General features: G+C 44.8%; 1 protein-coding gene and 1 pseudogene across 10 annotated transcripts in view; one reads left to right on the plus strand and one right to left on the minus strand.

The window, feature by feature from the left end:
* FHIT (fragile histidine triad diadenosine triphosphatase) overlaps nt 1-12,163 on the plus strand; it is a 1,225,929-nt gene that overhangs the window by 353,319 nt on the left and 860,447 nt on the right. The window lies entirely within an intron of this gene.
* LOC136642967 (5S ribosomal RNA) lies at nt 5,998-6,119 on the minus strand (annotated as a pseudogene).

Raw genomic sequence — 12,163 nt, forward strand, 5'->3', positions numbered from 1 at the left:
ACTACTACTACTACTACCAGGCAACCTGGGGCAGCTCTGGATTTGTTGCACTTCTATAGGTGGCACGGATTCGAGTAGCTTCATTGGTGCTGCTGCAGTGTTACTGGGGTAAGGGGAATTATTTCCCCTTGCCCTGGACTGGCCTGCAGTTAACCCCAAACTTCGCTGGATACAGTGCAAACCCGCTAGCCTGCCTGTTCCAGCACAAGGTAGAATTGCACTGTTTCTCTGTTTATGTTCCGGAGCAAACCTGAAACAGGAGAATGAAGCTGCAGTTCCCTGCAGTTCCATGTGCCTCTCATGCTGCATGTTAGTTCTTAAAGAGACAGCACTATTATTTGGATTTAAGGTCATTTTGGCTATTTGTGACTTTGGCTTTACATGCCATCCCCAGAGTGTAACTGTCATGTGAGATGTGTTCCGATGGTATCCATATATTTTTTTTTCTTCAGTATGAAGGGGCTACTCCATGGACATCACAGTGAAAACGCAGCAAGCAGTGCTCTTTTTCAGCTACTTAAGATGACTGGAGTTTATTGTCATAGCATGGTTTGGGACTTTATCAAGTACCTGTTTGGTTCAAAGGAACAGAGCCCCGCTGCTTCCCTGCCCATTAAACATAAACAGCACATAGCAGCGGCTCAGCGTCATTCAGCTGAATCACAATATTCTCGTAATCATGCCGTGAGCATCTTCTGTGTCCCAGACACTAATGGCTTGTTCTTGTTGGCGTTCAAATAAAAGCCATTATCAGCATGGCATCCTGTGGTCCTCTTTTCAGATTGTCATCACATTCATTATCCTGTGTTTAGATATTTGGAAACTGAATTGAGCAATGCCTTTTCATTTCCAGCCACAGTAACTGGGGGGGGGGGTACGCAAATGGTCACGTTCCCAGCTCTTGTTTATCAATTAAGGCTTTTATTAGAGATTGTCAGTAATCATGTATACAAAGTGGAATACTAATGCCATTCACTAGTTTTCCAGGACACTCTAATGCTTATTTTGTGACAGTGCTGTTGAGCCGCTCACCGCCCGGAACACAGCTTGTTAACAACGATAATCTCCTTGTTTTAATGTGATATTAATGTATTTGTGCAACACGATATTAGTAACACTATTTGCCAGGCAAGTATCCCGAAAACATAATCTGATGTACTTAATTAAACAGGATGTAAATGTCTCTTCAAGGAAGCTCTGTCTGTTTCGGGCCTCTTCTGAATACTTGTGAGTTTCATGGGAAGCATGTCGTCGCATCTTAAAAAAGACATAGTGGAAATGGAAAAGGTGCAAAAGAGAGCGACTAAGATGATTACGGGGCTGGGGCACCTTCCTTACGAGGAAAGGCTACGGCGTTTGGGCCTCTTCAGCCTAGAAAAGAGACACCTGAGGGGGGACATGATTGAGACATACAAAATTATGCAGGGGATGGACAGAGTGGATAGGGAGATGCTCTTTACACTCTCACATAACACCAGAACCAGGGGACATCCACTAAAATTGAGTGTTGGGAGAGTTAGAACAGACAAGAGAAAATATTTCTTTACTCAGCGTGTGGTTGGTCTGTGGAACTCCTTGCCACAGGATGTGGTGACGGCATCTGGCCTGGACACCTTTAAAAGGGGATTGGACAAGTTTCTGGAGGAAAAATCCATTACGAGTTACAAGCCATGATGTGTATGTGCAACCTCCTGATTTTAGAAATGGGCTATGTCAGAAGGCCAGATGCAAGGGAGGGCACCAGGATGAGGTCTCTTGTTATCTGGTGTGCTCCCTGGGGCATTTGGTGGGCCGCTGTGAGATACAGGAAGCTGGACTAGATGGGCCTATGGCCTGATCCAGTGGGGCTGTTCTTATGTTCTTATGTCTCTCTCTTTTTTTTTTTCCTGTTGAGTATTTGGATCTAGAAATAGCATTATTCTTTCTCCACCAGTGCCTTTTTGATGTCAGTGCCTCTGTGAACTATTTTTGGACAAGAGGAGGTAATTTTTGGAGGGGGGGTCCGATGCTTTGATTTTTGTAATTCCTTTAAATATCTGTGATTTTGGGCTCAATCCAGAGTTGCTGTAAAGCACATTTTCGCCTCCTCTAGAGTCAGCTGGGCCTGCGCACAGACGCATGCCAGCATGTGGAGGCTGAATTGCGCCAATTCAGGGATGGAACCTTGCGTTGGCTGAAATGAACCTGAAATGAACCTCATCTGAGAGGGAGGTGTTCTGGGGCAGGAGGAGGGCAGGTGGTGGGCTGTTCCGGGGGCAGGTGGGCAGGGAGTGGGAGGTGGGGCTCGGACCCAGCTCTTATGCTGGATCCTAGCCCCCATTCCCAAGCAACAAAGCTGCTTGAAGCCACCCCACTCTCCTTGGACTTATGCCACCTCCGGAGTTGGCACAAATCCGAGGAGACCCATAGAGGCTGTGGTGACTTACCCTGGCCTGCCCGTTCCAGTGCAAGATAGGATTGCGCTGCATATTAACTAAGGCTGCAATCCTATACAAACATATCTGGGAATAAGTTTCTTTGAACTCAGTGAAGCATACTTCTGAGTAGACATTCACAGGTTGTGATGTAACTGAAGTTGAAATGAGGGCCCAACCAGGAAGGATATTGATTGTCAGGTGCTAAATCCTAGGGAGTCAATTCAGAAAAAGCTTGCATCTTTTCAGCTCTGCTGTAGCAGTTATGGCTTGACTGAGTGCATGGAACTGAACCTGACCCAGATAAATCTCAAACCCAAAGAGGGGAAAGCTTGTGTGTGTGTGTGTGTGTGTGTGTGTGTGTAAAAAATGGCCAGTCAGAGAACAGACTCTTAAGCTAATATATAGATATAAACTGAAAAAGGCTGCACTGCAGACTTAGCTAGAGATAATCCAGTTCATAAAGCATCCAGGTGACAAAACATCCAGGTAAACAGGAAACAAACAGAGGAGTTAGGCATCCATGTGAGTTGAGCAGGAGAGCAAGGAAGCCAAGGGACTTCCCAAAAACAAACTTCCTAAAATAAATAAAATATAAAGTAAGGTTTAGTTTTCCAAGTAAACAAGCTGTAACCCTACTCACCCCCACAAACAAGCAATAACTGGTAGAAAGCCAGTGGGGATGGGGTTGATGATTTCAAGTATAATATACAGAGAGCCATATGCATGCTTGTATTTCTGTGGGACATGTCATGGGTGTTTTCTTGGTGCATTGAGCCCCTGGTTCTTGGGCAATAAGATCTGGAGAAACTGAGAGTCATAGAGGTCTGTGAATGAGACCTTTGTGGATGTGACACCACTCCCAGGCTGACAACTCTCATACTGCCATGGCTAGTGAGAGGAAAGGAGGACGTCATTCTGGGTAAGAGGGAAATGATCCTTTAGAAGGGACCCATATCTTGGTTGTTGAACCTGTACCTTATTATATTGAGGACAGTTTGGAAATAGTGAGGCATATTAGTGAACATAATAGTGAGGCAGGACGTCTAGACAAAGAGAGTAAAACGCACCTGCTGAGCCACTGAAAGATACAGGAAGCTGGACTAAGTCGATCTTTGGCCTGATCCACCTTATATATATATATATAGTTATTTGTTCTGTTTTACATTGCTGTGCTTCATTTGTATCGTAAATGGCTGAAGCCAAACTCTCATGGCTGATCAAAGATTGTTCCTTTTGCTGCTTCTTCAGAAGTATTTCAGTGTTCTGAAAACAGGGAGTATCTGACAGCTGAACATCTTGGGCCCTCCCCCTCTGCTCAATATCCTTTTTATGAAGAAAAAATACAAATAATTCTGAGCAGCGGGAAAACCTCTGGTGAGATCCTTGATTATCCAAGTCGACACATGTTTATTAAAGAGAAGCTAGGTGGATTATTTCAATATCCCCACATGACGTGAACCTCAAAGCTTTCTCTCCACTCACATCTCCTGGCCATGGCCGGCCTTGTTGCACAAGAAACAAAAACAAACACCTTAGTCTAGCCTTCAAAAGACCACACATTCCTATTGTGAGTGGCATAAACAGCCAGAAAGAAGAAGAGTGTGCAGGAATTGTTAAGTTTTGCAGCCCGATAACCACGACATTACACAGCACGGCTTGTACCTTTTGTTCTTTTCCAACAGATTCTGTTCTTTTGCCTCTCTTTTCCTCCTTTCCCTGCAACAGATAGCTTTCGGGATGCTGGAGCTCCTAAGAAGGAACAGATGTCCATTTGTTGAGTGGAGAGACCATATAGCTTTGTGGCAGATTACCTCTCCTTGGCTCTAACAAATAAGCTATGTAATGCAGAGCTGGTGTTGTGAAGGCGAGAGGAAGGACATGGGTTCAGTTCCTTGGGAACTGCTGCATTCTGGCATTTAATTACCTGTTGGGGGGGAGGGTGACTATTAAGATTCATTTCAGGTGCCTGCTCTTGCACTACAGCACCAGTGTTATGACATCTGCTGCCGCTGTCAGAAGCATTGCCTTCTTTGACTGGCAGTGGGCTTGGTTTTAGCTAAACCTAGCTTTCCGCCCCCCTCCCCCAATACCTGAGATCCATTAAATTTGAGACACTGGGAACTAAACCTGGGACCGTCTGAATTCAAAGTATTAACTCTAAGATCAATGACTTCTCCCCAAAGGAATCCACAGGGAGTGCTCCCTATAACCTTGATCTTGGCGAGGGCACCTTGGAGAGGAACCTTGAACAGGAGAGGGCACCTGGTTCAGGTCAAGTGGGCATTTTTGATCCACTTAGAAATGATCCATTTAGAAACAAGACCGGTTTGTGTGATGCCAGTCTGGTAGCACTACCAAGCGTTTCGACATTGTGTACCACTTTAACCTCAATTCAACAATGTATATTTTTAACTGAGGGTACTAAAAAGACAAGTAGTCTGGGTATAACAAAAGTTTCTCAAAAGGGAGGCCAACATGGGAGGCCAACATGTGTGTATGTGGGAGGGGGGCTTGTTCCCTCCAACCTTTTGGCACCATCTGTGCACTCACACTGCTCTCCAAAAGATGTCTTATTTGTGAGCCAGAGACAACCTGTGAATAGGAAGATTCTTCTTGTTTATAATTGTTGTCCCAAGTTGTGTTTTTCCTCCATTTTGGACTAACTTAAAAGTAATAGTGTTTAGAATTGGAAGTGTCAGCCTATATTTCTTAAAAGGCATACTGAATGACCAAGGTCCCGCACTGTTTACATGGAAATATGTACTTGGCAAACCAGGAGGAGGAGGAGGAGGAGGAATGCTGACAAAAAGTTAGCACCGTGTCTTTGCTGTTTATGATCTTGACATTGTTAGTGCAGAGAGATCCACCAGTGCACAGACTTTGAGGCTTATCCTTGTCCGGTTCATCAACAGAAAGGTTCGGGAATGTCTCCATGGTGTCTGCTTTCAAAGTACTTTCATGATGAGAAAATATTGGGCACTAAAAAGTTTTCTAATCTAGCAGAAGGCGGCATAATAAGAATCAATGACTAGAAAGAATGGCTGGTCGAATTCAAATTAAAAACAGAGTGCCATTATTTTTGAGTGCAAGTGCGATTTTACTACTTAAGTGACCGTCACTTGTACACCCTAAATTAGGTACCTTTTCTAAACTCTCTACCTTAGTCAGAGACAATTTCAATTGTATATCATAGTAATGGGCAAAAATCCGAGCTCAGATCTGGGGCAGGGAAGGCGCATGGTCTCTGCAGGCGATAAAAATCTCTGTGTCTGGAAATTCTTGCGCTCCTGGGCCACACAACAGTCTTACCTGCAGTTTAGGAAGAGGAACTGCAACCCTGCATGCTCTGGCGTCACTAGGGTTTGTGACGCCCGGTGCAGGAGGCCAGTGCATCACCCTTATGATGGACGTCCTCCCATGTAGTGGATGGGGAAACACCCCAGGCTGTGAGCATAGTGACGCACCATTGCCCTGCCCTGCCCCTGCTGATTTTTTGGCTATAATTTTTGATAGGATATTTCAACATGGTTTTCTTCATTCTCCTGGTTGGCAACCTTCAGTCTCGAAAGACTATGGTATAAGCCTACAGCACCCAGTATTCCCAGGCGGTCTCCCATCCAAGTACTAACCAGGCCTGACCCTGCTTAGCTTCCGAGATCAGACGAGATCGGGCTAAAAAACCATGATGGTATAATCAAAAAATACCAGCATTTAAAAATGTTGGCTAGTAGTAGTGTCACTCCCCCATGCGCGTCACCTGGTGCAGCCCCCACCCTCCTGCACCCCCTAGCGACGCCACTGACTGCATATACCATCTAGCTTCTCAGTACAGAACATGGTGGGCTTTCTGCACAGCTAATAGCAGGAATGGAAACTTGAGTCACATGACTCAAATCCGAGTCATGAAAATCAGGTTTTTTGCTGATTTGTGTACAATTGAGTCATGTGCATGGAAGACAACTTGGGGCTTGGTCCACATGCATGCAGACTCGAGTCTGCCTGTGTCTGGGTGTGTTTCTTACTGTTTTCGTGGTGTAAAAAACCTTGTGGGTCCATCATTCAGACCATCATTCAGTTCCAGCCAGGAGACAGGGGAGGGTTCATGTTTTGCTCTTGCATCCAAGCAGGAGGGGGGAGGGGGGAGTGTGCTCTCTTGCCCATCTCCGAAGGAACCAATGATCTGATTTGTTTCTTTGGATGAGGGAGAGCAGGAGGAGGAGCACAAGGGGGTTCTTGCTTTGGAATTGGCTGGAGAAGCCCAGGGAAAAAGGAGACAAGGAAGAGGAGGTGGGGAGGTTCATAGGGATCACGCTTTCCAATCGCATGGCTGCTGTGTGCTCTGTTGTTACTTGAGGGGATGAAGCCCCATTCAATAACTGGTTGCAGTGGGACTACTTCTGAGTGTAGCTGCAAAGGATTGGGTCATTCTGGTAAGCCTCGCAGTCATGATGGCTTGTAACCTGTGATGGCTTTTCCTCCATAAATCTCTCCATTCCCCTTTTAAAGACATCTAGGCCAGGTGCCATCATCACTTCCTTTGGCAATGAGTTCCACAGATTAATCTCACGCTGGGTAAAGAAATATTTCCTTTTGTCTGTTCTCACTCTCCCACCAGTCAGTCCCGCCAGTAATTCCACATGCCTTCCCCTCCCAGAGTACTTTTCATTCACCCACCTCAGTCAACCTACCCAGGGCTTGCAAAATTGAATCCGTAATTTCATTCACACTTATTTGGTGCTGTGCATATGCATTATAATGACTTATTGAACCATGCAGCTAGAGAAGGGAAGAAGACCTCTTCCCCTCCCTTGGGCAGGAGTGTGTTTGATGGATCTCCTGCCCCGCATTAGGCAAGATGGGGGGAGGGGGACAAGCCAGGTGACAGACCTGGCAGCTGGAAAGGGAGCAGGCCTTCCAAGGCTACTTGTTCCAAACAGAATGTCCTTTCTTTTTCAAAGAAATGAAGGCAAAGGATCAAACACAACTCTGACAGCTTGGAGTCAAGGTGAGATCTCACTGATGAGGAAAAGACATTAGCTGGCTATCTACACCAAGATAGGAACATGTACTAAAGGTGTGATGAATGTGAAGATCCATGTCAGTAGATGACTAAGAGCCCAATCCTATGTGTGTCTACTCAGAAGTAAGTTCCATTATAGTCATCCTTTAATAAACCGTGGCCCTATTTTACTTCATATACCATGTGTTTATTGGGGGTATGCTGGGAAAGGGAAGAAGCTTCCCTGAATAGGGAAAACAGAGCATGATATTATAAGTCAGGCATGTGACGAAAAGCACACACAAAGAAAATGAAAATTCCCCTTGATTCGGAAACAATAAATATGGAAGCCAGAATACCGAAAAACAAAATCACTAAAACTTATTTTAAAGCACTCACGGAGATAAAATGAAACCTGCTCCACACTTATTCCATAGCTAGGAAGAAATTGGAAAACCAAATGAGTTACCCAGCAGCTTTGCAGGCAGGAAAAATAGAAAGGGGGTGAGCTCCAAAATAAGAAGTTTACTGCTTAAATATTTAGCTTCTTTATGGTCCAAAATTCTCAACTTCTCACCTTATCTTAGAACTCCAACAAGTCTTTGAAAATTTTAATTAAAAAATGAATTTGCTAGAATAATTCATCTCTCCTTGTATTGGTGTCAGTACAAGCAGCTTGGTGTTAACCTATAATGCTAATGATTCCACATGAGGAGGTGGTGGCTGCTGCCCAGGATAAGCAGATGTCAAGAGCCTTCTTTATTTAATGCTTGCTCCTGAGTAGACATGCAGAGGCATGGTTGGCCTTCTTTTCCTGGACTGTGGAAAGCAGATGGAGGGTCCAGTTCTATCCAATTTTCCACTGCTGATGCAGCTGCAATGTAGCCCCAAGATAAGGGAACAAATGCTCCCTTACCTCGAGGAGGCGCCTGTGACTGCCCCCCCCCATACCACAGGATGCAGCACATGCCCTCTTGGCATGGTTGCATCAGTGCTGGGATAGGAAGGAGCCCTGACTACATCCCTATTAGACTTGCCTTCCTTTAAGAGAATGTCAGCCAATGTTTCCTCTCATTTTTTTCTGGGAGAGTGCAAAGCCCTACAGTGGCTGCACGGGGTTGGCTCCAGAGAGCTTGGTGATGACATCATCATCGCCAAACTCTGGATCACTGAGAGAGAAGCTGCGCGGGGCTTTGATTCCTGCTGCATGGCGTGGCCACTTACAGGGATGGCTGGTTTCAGCCCCAGTAAAGACAGAAAACAAGGCATGGAAGGAGGAAGCGTTTTAACAACCATGTATCCCCACCTCACCCACAAATCTCTCCTGCAAAACTCATGGATCTCTTCATTCTCCTCCTGCTGCTGCCCTCCTCCACTTCTAGACATCCCACCTATATTCCACCCTCCTCCCATCCCGTCTTTTATGTCACCTCATCTGGATGGCTGCTCTGGCACACACAAGAAGGGTCCAGGCTTCACACCAGCACTCTGGCAGCCATTCAGTTTGCACTGCCAGAAACACTTTCATGATTGCCATAAGGCAGTTTGCACTGGAGGAACACTAGTTCTGCCAGCCCTAAGAGCCCATAGGATTGGGCAGTTAGTGTGAACCACTCCAGCCATGTAGGAATCTGTGTGAGGCATGGTTTGCATCCCACTTGCTGCCTTTGATTAACATCTGTTCTTCTGAACTTAGGCAACTCATAATCATTCTGGGATGTCTATGCAAATGTGCCCCTTGAGTGCATTAGATCTGGTTTTCTAGCATTCTCTCCTGCATGTTTTGCCAGTTCTTGTTGACCTTCATCCTTGCCTCTTCAAATGATACCCAACATTGTACACTTCCCACAGTTTAAAAATTACTTCTTGTTTAAAAGCCCCAAAGGGAGTCCCAAACCAGAGGAGGGGAAGGGGAAAGTCATTGCTTCTGTGAACAACTTCATATCATGGAGTTTAACGGGCCAGTGGAGCAGACTCGAATGCACACACATTCAAGTGCACACGAATGCCACGCACAAGTGAGGAAGGGTGTAGTGGGCTGAGTTTGCTCAAAGGAAGGGGAAGCTAATACAGGTTGGACATCCTTCATCCAAAGTGGTAAAGACCAGAAGTGTTTTGGATTTCAAATTTTTCCGTATTTTGGAGCCTGAGGGTAATTTTATACAATATTTTCAGGAATCTTGTGCATGAAACAATGTTTGTGCATGACATACAGTTTGTAATTGTATTTCTTTAGGCAAAAAAAGTTTTTTTAAAAAGTCATGTTGGCGCTCAAAAAAGTTCCATATTTTGGAATTCTGGATAAGGGGTAGTCAGCCTGTACACACAGGCCATCTCACCCCAAAACAGACCCCCCTGTTTGCGATCTTTCTCAGGTCTCTGCTTGTAATTGTGCACGATATGCACCATTAATTGTAGCAGAACTTTTGGACTATCAGTTTTCGCCTATTGCTGATTGATCCCTTGTACGTGTAAGCAAGTCAGAGATTGGAGGAAGCGAAAGGTTTTTAAACCAAAGATATCTCACTGAGTTTTACACAAACTCAGTGCTTTTTTCTCTATCAAAATAGAGAGTGAGGCTCACTCTTATTGCAGTTATTTCATGCAAGTGCTGATGTATTTAAGAACACTGGAAAATCACTTTTTATATAATTCTGCCTAGTCTTTTTAAATTAAAAAAAAAAGAAGACAAGGCCTGCGGTAACAAAAGGAAACAATATGTTCCATTTCAAATGATTGCTCTGAGCTCTTGCTCTCTCGCTGCTTTTTGAAGCCAGTCTTTTGACACAATTGCTGGTCAGCATAAAATGCGCAATTGCCCTGGAGGCAAAGAAATAAGGATCCTCTTATTTTCTGTCAAGCTGGAACCTCGTTTATTCAGCTATCTGTGCATGAATCAACAATTTTAGATCTCAGATCAGAAAAATAACCTGGCCATATTTCCTCTGTTGTATTATATATTTCCTCTGTTGTAGTATCATGCACTCTTTGATGAATCTCAGGTGAATGTTTCTGCTGTGGGTGAAAGGGGGATGCCTGAATATATTTCCCCATATAACTGAAAAACCTATCTCAATATAGAAAGAAAAAAAAGCAGTCTAGTGACTTCTCTTCCACCTAAGAGCGGAAACCTTGAAGGAAAGGGAAAGAGATCTGAGCTCAAGCTAGAGGCATGGCAGGGATTGCGTGCCAAGATGACAGCCTTCATAACACAGTAGATTCAATAGTTTTACATTAGTAAAGGCCTAGTCTATTTTTTTTATTGAGGTCATGGTTTATCGAATTTTGTAAATACATTTTAAGCCCGTTGGCTATAAGCTTTGATCAAGCTTTACTGTCGAGGTTGGTAAACGAACAGCTGTGGCCCAGTGCTGGGAAACAACAGTTCCATAGCTCTGTCATGAATAAATACGCTCATTTTCTTGGAACAGGGCATTGTATCTGGTTGGAAAGACCTGCTTTGGAAACTGTAAATGTTTGAGAATGATTACATTTGCACAGAGGAGGCCTTGAAATATTGAATATGAGGCACCCCATAAGTTTTAACAATGTCTTGGTAACTTTCTGGCTACGTCAACATGTTTGACAAGGAAACCCCTTCACACCTCCCTCAGCAAATTTGCACTCTGCAGTTATTCCTAGTGCTTGTTCTCCTGCACTCACTTGAGGCGCTGGTTAGAAAGGTTAGATCTCACTTATTTGGTCTTGAACTGAACCCGTGATAATAAATGGACCTTCTCTTATGACCCTTTAGAGAGGAAACAGTAATGGTAGAGAAGTTTGTCCATCTTTGCTGATGACACTGAGAAATCCCCAATGAACCAAATGCAGCATTTCCAATAGCACACATATGTGCACAGACTATAACAGTCTAGTGAACATTCATGTTGCTGTTCTTTCATTGCCCTTCCCTTCTGGACCTGATCGTTCTCTGCAGTCTGAACGTCTGAAGGAGAGCTGAGACCCTGTACATCACCACATTGCCTAGAGACATTTTCTTTTGTTTTCTTTCCACTAAATAGAGGATTAGATTTCCACAACATGGTTATGATTTTTATCTTGGCATCTAGGCACCAGAGATCAGGCATTATTGTAACAGTAACTTGAAATACCATCCCCGTGTTTGTACGCACTAAGTCCTAGTTGTTGAAAACGAAAGGGCCATTGTAGACTAGGGGTGTGAAACTTCCTGGGGAGCCTCTTGGCAGCCCTCGTTTCCCCCCAGAATGCTAAAGGAGCTAAGCTATGTCATGATGCACTATTGATCCAGGAAGAATTGTGGGGGAAGAAAATACAGGGGGAGGAGCTGTATCTGCGGATCCGGTATCCGTGGATTCACTTATTAGTGGATTGGGTCCAAGGGCCCCCCCAGCATGCGCCCTCTCAGCTCTGCTCCCCTCATCTTCAGAGTGTCCTCTGAACCCAGCAGAGGCTGCAAATGTCTATCTGCAGCCTCTGCTGGGCTCAGACAGAGCCCTAGAGGCGAAAAAATGCCACTTTGGTTTTTTGTAAAATTGGACGTGACATTTTTAATGCCTTTAAAAATGCAGGAGGGCAAAAAGGGCAGGAGGTCTGGTCTAGAGGGTAGAGCCTCCATTTGCCTGAAGATAACATCCGCAAAGTCGCCAGTTCGATGACACCTGCACCGTGCAACCTTGAAGCAGCTGACAAGCTGAGCCGAGTTATTCCATCTGCTCTGAGCGTGGGAGGATGGAGGCCAGAATGTGAAACCAGATCAGAAAGAAAC

The sequence above is a fragment of the Tiliqua scincoides genome, chromosome 2 (assembly GCF_035046505.1).
Source record: "Tiliqua scincoides isolate rTilSci1 chromosome 2, rTilSci1.hap2, whole genome shotgun sequence".
In the NCBI taxonomy this organism is placed as follows: Eukaryota; Metazoa; Chordata; class Lepidosauria; order Squamata; family Scincidae; genus Tiliqua; species Tiliqua scincoides.